This window comes from Pygoscelis adeliae, unplaced genomic scaffold (genome assembly GCF_000699105.1).
Source record: "Pygoscelis adeliae isolate BGI_AS28 unplaced genomic scaffold, ASM69910v1 Scaffold105, whole genome shotgun sequence".
In the NCBI taxonomy this organism is placed as follows: Eukaryota; Metazoa; Chordata; class Aves; order Sphenisciformes; family Spheniscidae; genus Pygoscelis; species Pygoscelis adeliae.
This window is the reverse complement of record NW_008824807.1, coordinates 471861-478093: the sequence shown is the minus strand read 5'-3', so window position 1 is coordinate 478093 and position 6233 is coordinate 471861.

Genomic DNA, 6233 nt, shown 5'->3' with positions numbered 1-6233 from the left:
GGCACAGCTATGCCTGACAGTTGTTTTGGGTGCAATTGTAAATCATACGAGTAGTAAAGTATTTCTCTCCATCACCCAACTCTACTTTGCTTCAGGAAGCATCGAGAACTGGAATGCATCACAGTTGCCTTGAAAAACGCTAAAGTCTGTTTTTCAGAGCAAAACTAGTGATAAGTTTGGAGGGTGGAGTTTGATGGCCAGCATTGTGGGGCTGGCAGAAAAGCACTCCCTGGTGAGATCCCCTGGGGCAGCTGTAGGGTCCATTAACAAAAGGAAATTCAGCCTCAGCCCTTGCTAGCTGGCTGTTCTGTTTCACGTAGTCCAGAGTCCCGGGGCCAGAAGCGAAGCTCGTAGGGCCAGAACACTGGCCAGGCAGCGCAGCACTTGGTTTCCTTAGGGGTTCAAAAAGCCTAGGCAATTTAATTTAAAAGTATCAAGCTCAGCAGAAAAAACCCCACATTACTGATCATTATCAAAGAGGGAAAGCTTTTGTCATGTCCTTCAGCTCAAAAACCACTAACACGACATTATTTTCTTTCTCATCTACAGGGCAGCTGTGCCAAGGATTAGGAAGGGTTTCTAAAGCCAAGAGTTAAGTTGCCTTTTCAAATTTTTTTTTTTTTTAACTTAAGTACAGCAGCAGCTTAGTTGCACTGGCATAGTATGAACCTCTAGTACACAGCCCCACTTCTTGAAAACCTTAACATTCAGGAACAGGGATAGAAGACATGAAAAGAGGTACACACCTCCAAACGCTTTCACAATCACAGGGGAATTGCACAAGAAACACTGCAAAAATCAGAAGGGTCATACTGCTGCCGTGGGACAGACAAAGACCTGGGCAACTTTCTCCAAACCACCAAACAAGTCTGTGACAAGGCATCAGACCACATTCAGACTTCAAGCTGGATGCCCGATGGCAGCATCCAACATCCTCTCTATGACAGCAATTTTAGTCTGTAGACTACCAAAAAGTGATTCTTGCAAACAGAAAAGACACCTCATGACAATCTCTTCATAATTGTCTCTGGTATCTCTGTCGGAAGACGGTATTTTCTTTCCTCAGGTTGTATTTAAATTTGATTTCTGGCCTCAAAACACAGAAGGAAGGAAAAGGCTCATGAAAGAAAACAAAAGATGCATCCCAGTTTTAATCCAAATTTTCACAGTAGCTACCGGATAGCTGCAACAAAACATGGGAAGTTTGGCTTGAGTGGTTGTTCAAGTCTCTAATTGGAGAGGGGAAAAAAGGAAAGCTGAAAAGACAAAGACAGAGGCAGAGACGAAGGCACGGGGAATAGCAAAATCTTGGGTTCACATTCTGCACACTGCTCGGAGCAGAGCTACAATGTCACCAGAGCAGAGCATCTTTTAGAAAGTGAGCCAGTGTCACAGTAATATTGCTGAGATAAACGATCGCTGTGGTGGTACTGACACCTGTGGTATCTTTACAATTTTTATTTAGTGTCTTCTGTGATCCTTTGACTATTTCCCTGCCCCATTCCACCCCCATTAGCAGCAAAAAATGCTATTGCAACATGCAGACTGTGAGAAAACATCTATTAGCTTTAGGATATCTTTACAGGTTATACGTGAGAGGAAGCGTACAAACCCTAAAGCAGCGTCATAAATCTTCCAGCTGAAAGAAGTACTGGACCTGCTGCTGCTTCAATTGCTGCACGAGAAGGTGGTTCTTACAACTTTACCGATTTGCCTTCCCTATCCTCTTGAACAGGTCCCTTTAGACTAAGTGGCATTTCACACTTTTTCACTACTGTCCACAGGCTCCCAGTCAGCTCTGGCCCCAAAGTAACCGGAGGAGTGGGAAGGGGTGCGACGCATCCAAGTATCTGCTGCAGCTTTCTTCCAAACACCAGACACTAAGCACGTCATTCTAGAAATTTGACTAACACAAAACAAAAACAACAAAAGCAAAACTGAGAAAAGATTTTGTAAAAAATAAATCCATCTGTCCAATTATGTTCTATGCAGGATACAACACATGAAATGCCAAATATTTAAAATAATAAAAAAAGTACCAAAAAAGGGCTCCTCAACTTATAATTTACAGCTAACTATGAAGTACAGAGTTGCTACCATGAGTAAGTAGTGTTTGTAAATGAAGGAATGTTTTTATATCAGCTGCTAAGAGACATTCCGTAGATACAAACATTGCTTTGCTTATAACCTTAGATCAATGTAAGTATAAAGCCACTATAAAACTAATTCTTTATTTGAAGTTTTTGGGCTGGTAATATTCATAATCAAGTTTTCACTCCAAACAAACATCCATCCTCTCATCTCAAACACACATTTCCTGCCGCGTCAGAAGAGCTATCAATATTCACCAACCTGTTTTGAACTCACTTCTAGATTTACTACCTTAATTAGAAAACACCACTTTTAAGAGTTTATTACTGTAGTATGATGGTAAAAAGCTAATCCAGAATTACTGATGCACTGGCCTTCGAGACTATAAAGGTGTCTATTTTAAGGAATAAGCGTCCAACCTCCGAAACCGTAGAGGCATAACAGCCCATTTTACCTGCAGGTGCTCCCCTCCGCCGTGGGTCAGCAGCTGCGTACCAGCCAGACGAGGCACTCCGGGGACTCGCTTTCCACCGTCCTTTTCTTAGGAGGACCTTGTGAACCTTTCCTCGGCACGTAACCAAATGTGCCAAGCACAAGACCCCAGCACGTGACGGAGACATGGCTGTCACGCAAGCAGATACACAGCGGTGACACCCGCATTTCTCTCATATAATGGGAAATGAGTTTTGTGTTGAACTGTTTTTGGGTACCTTCTATACAGACTGCACCTCCCGCTGCCTGACAAGTCGGCCATCCTTTCCTGTCAAAATGCATGTAAAATCGAATACTCTGATGCTGCTGTTCCGTAACCTTACCGTTGTTCTGCTGACCTTTCTTAGCACTGTATTGTACGAGTCTGCACAGAAATCATCGGACAGAAACACATTTGGTCATTGTGCCCAGGAACATAACACATCAACCAACTCAATCAACCACCACAAAAATAAGGAATCCCCCCCGATGACTGGCTACATGATGTGCCAAAGGCATTTACGTATGACCAAGCACATGACAAGCCTTCACAGCCAGGCATGCTATGGATGCTATGTTCCAAGTTCCCGACTCCAACATTTACAGGCTTTTCAGCTTTGAGGCCTTATGTTTGCCACATTTTAGTTTGCACGTTACAGTGCGGTGCAAGAAAAGCAACACTACTTGCTTCTGCATATGAAGAACAAAGGACAGAGCATCCCCGAGTCCATTTCCTCTGTCTCCATCACCGTATTTCTTAGCCCTGGATCTCAACCACTTCCACTAGGAGCTTGAATTTAGGCAAAGCTTACCAGTCACAGGCTGGATGTGGTCTGCTGATACCTACTAAGACAAAACCACATTAAAAATGCTTAATATACATTTCCTCCATTCATTTGATACCAAATCAACTATATCAAAATTGTGTTGGCACTGTGCTCCTATAAATGGTGTGGAAAAATAGCATGCAGTCACAGAATTTAAAGCTGTAACACAACGACATCCATAAAAAATGGAATTAGGTTTATACAAGCATCTCAAATTGCTCATTCGAGTAGTACCCAAATTGATGTACTGCTTTTCTCCTTCAAAATCTGCACTCACATGCAGTATGACAGTGTTTTAGTATTTTAAATAAACTTGCAAATAATAGGCAGTTTGAACCCATGTAGATAATCAATCATTTTGGCTCAAAGTCCTCTGCTACTACACATAGGTACCTGCAACTTAAATCAGCGAAAAGAATGGGACACTGGGAAGAAGAGTCAGCTAAACTCATGCCTGCAGCAGCACTGCACTGGCCAGAGACTGTTACATTTTGGTTAAACAGTAAAAAAATACCTGCATATTTGATGAAAACAATTATATCCACTTACACTGCTGGGAATTAACATGTCTAGAGTCCGACTAAAGCAAGCACTTCTGTGAGTTCTACCAGTGCTGCCTCTGAAGGTTGCACTATTTGAGAGACTCTACTGTAGAATCAAGTGTATCACTGATACAGAACTGCTCAAAGAAAACCAAATAAAAAACATTGAGAATTGTATAAAAAAAAGTTGAAATTTAGTCTGATCGCATCATTCTCAATGTTCATCATCACTCCCAAGTGCTACTATAGCACTTAGGTTCGTCATGGAGCCTGAAGCCCTCAAACATTTCATACTAACTCTTCCTGTTCTCTCACTCTCTAGTAATTTTTAAGCAGTTTACACAAAATGAGCCTCATAAGGCATTTTGGACTACATAAAAATCACAGACTGTTCCTCAAAGTTAGCAATAAAAGACCTATTCAAGCAGTCAGGCTTGAAAAGGGAATGCACTGTAATCATTCTACTCAGTAGTAAGGAAAGGAATCAAAAGTTTAACGCTAATTTGTACCTTCTGTTCAAGTTATAAGGATTTTTTAACAAATAAGAGAGAAATAAAATAAATATGTCAAAGCATTTCCTTGCTATTTAAAGTTAGAACTAAATATTAATGAGTTGCCATGGATTCACAAGCTACGCTACAGATGCCGTTACCTGTACGGAAAAGTTTCTGCCACTTTTATAGCAACACTGCCATTCAGAATACCAAAGTAGTAGTACTGAAAAGGGTAAATACTCAGTAGATTTAATATTTGGCTTTTTTTTTTTTACATGCTTGTTCAACATCTTTAATCAAGTCTTCCTTTAATTTGTGTCCAGGCTCCAATGTACATTTGAGGTAGAGGAATTTGATTGAAGAAATGCAATACCGATATGGATAGTTTTCTTAAAATGAAAAATGTGTTCTCCCTGGGCATCTACAAAATACACTGAAGGTAGACATTTCAAGATCATAAAATTGATTAAGCTCACACAAATAAAACAAATACAGATAGACAGGCACAAATACCAACCACGCAGTTTTAAAATTGATCTGTCATTAGCTTCAGACTAAGATATCAAATCTCACAAATTAAACTGAATTTCAGGGGTGCCACACATAACCATACTCCTGGGCAAGAGAATAGCTCTACTGACTGGAGACTGCAGAAGACAAACATTTTTCTTATTTATCTAGAAAGCTAGCAGTGTGAACTGAAGTCAGTTCCACAGACCTGGCGTGACACAGCAGCCCGGTCACCAGCTCTTTCTCTGTTTCGCTGCCTGCATTTCTAAAGTTATCCCAATTCTGAAGCTTGACCATGTGATCAATATTTCACATATTCATGAAAAATAAACAGGAGCATCTCTAAAAACCAAGAAGTGTACTCCTCCCTTCCTGCTAATGAGTGAAATCATCTATTTGTTTGGAGTTTTTTTAATAATTATAGAGATCCCTGACAAAGATAATACAGAAAGGTAAAGTCATAAATCAGCATCCAAGATAAACTGCTGATGTTCACAATACAAAGTTTAACCTTACTGCAAATGTTTCATTTTTTATATTTATCTTCTATGAGGAAAAAGAAAAAAATTCGGCAGTGAAATCTAGTTCTATTTCATCCTTCAAAATTTAAACCCTTAAAAACCTATCCTTTAATACAATAGTGATATGCCAATATACTGGTATCAACTTGAAGGAAGAGCTAATGATATACATGACCTGAAATACAGGAAGAACATAAAACCCCTGAAGGTGAAAGTAAGAGTCTGTGGAACAGATGACACTGGAGATGTCATTTCCCTTGTCCCACTATTGCAGGATCAGTTACTGAGAACACTGCCTGATATACTCTCATACTAACGTGTTGATAGCTCTGCATAGCTAGCTAGAGCTAGGACGTAGATACCTTTTTTTTTCCCCTTCGGAAAATAGAGTCAAATAAACACAGGGAAAAGACCAATTATGCATTTGATCAGATGAGCAGAATTCCATTTTACCTATTTCCCCAAACATGCTTTTTCCACCCCACAGCTGACTGGAGTTTGTTGTTTGCTTTTTAAATACAGCTGCTCTCCTCACTCCAAACAGGGTTTTTCACACAGCAGATTGAGGCACTCCAGTTGATCAATCTGTGTTAAGGAATGGTTTTTGCTGGACCTGTAGTTGATCTGTTCATAGATGCCTCCTGACGGGCTTTTACGCAGCATCGCTGTGTCTCAGGAAAGCCCAACTCCACATACCAAACGTCTGTCTAGACAGGGTCCAAGTGGGAAAGCCATGTCCAGGAACACTCCACATCTCATAGCACTATAATATACATA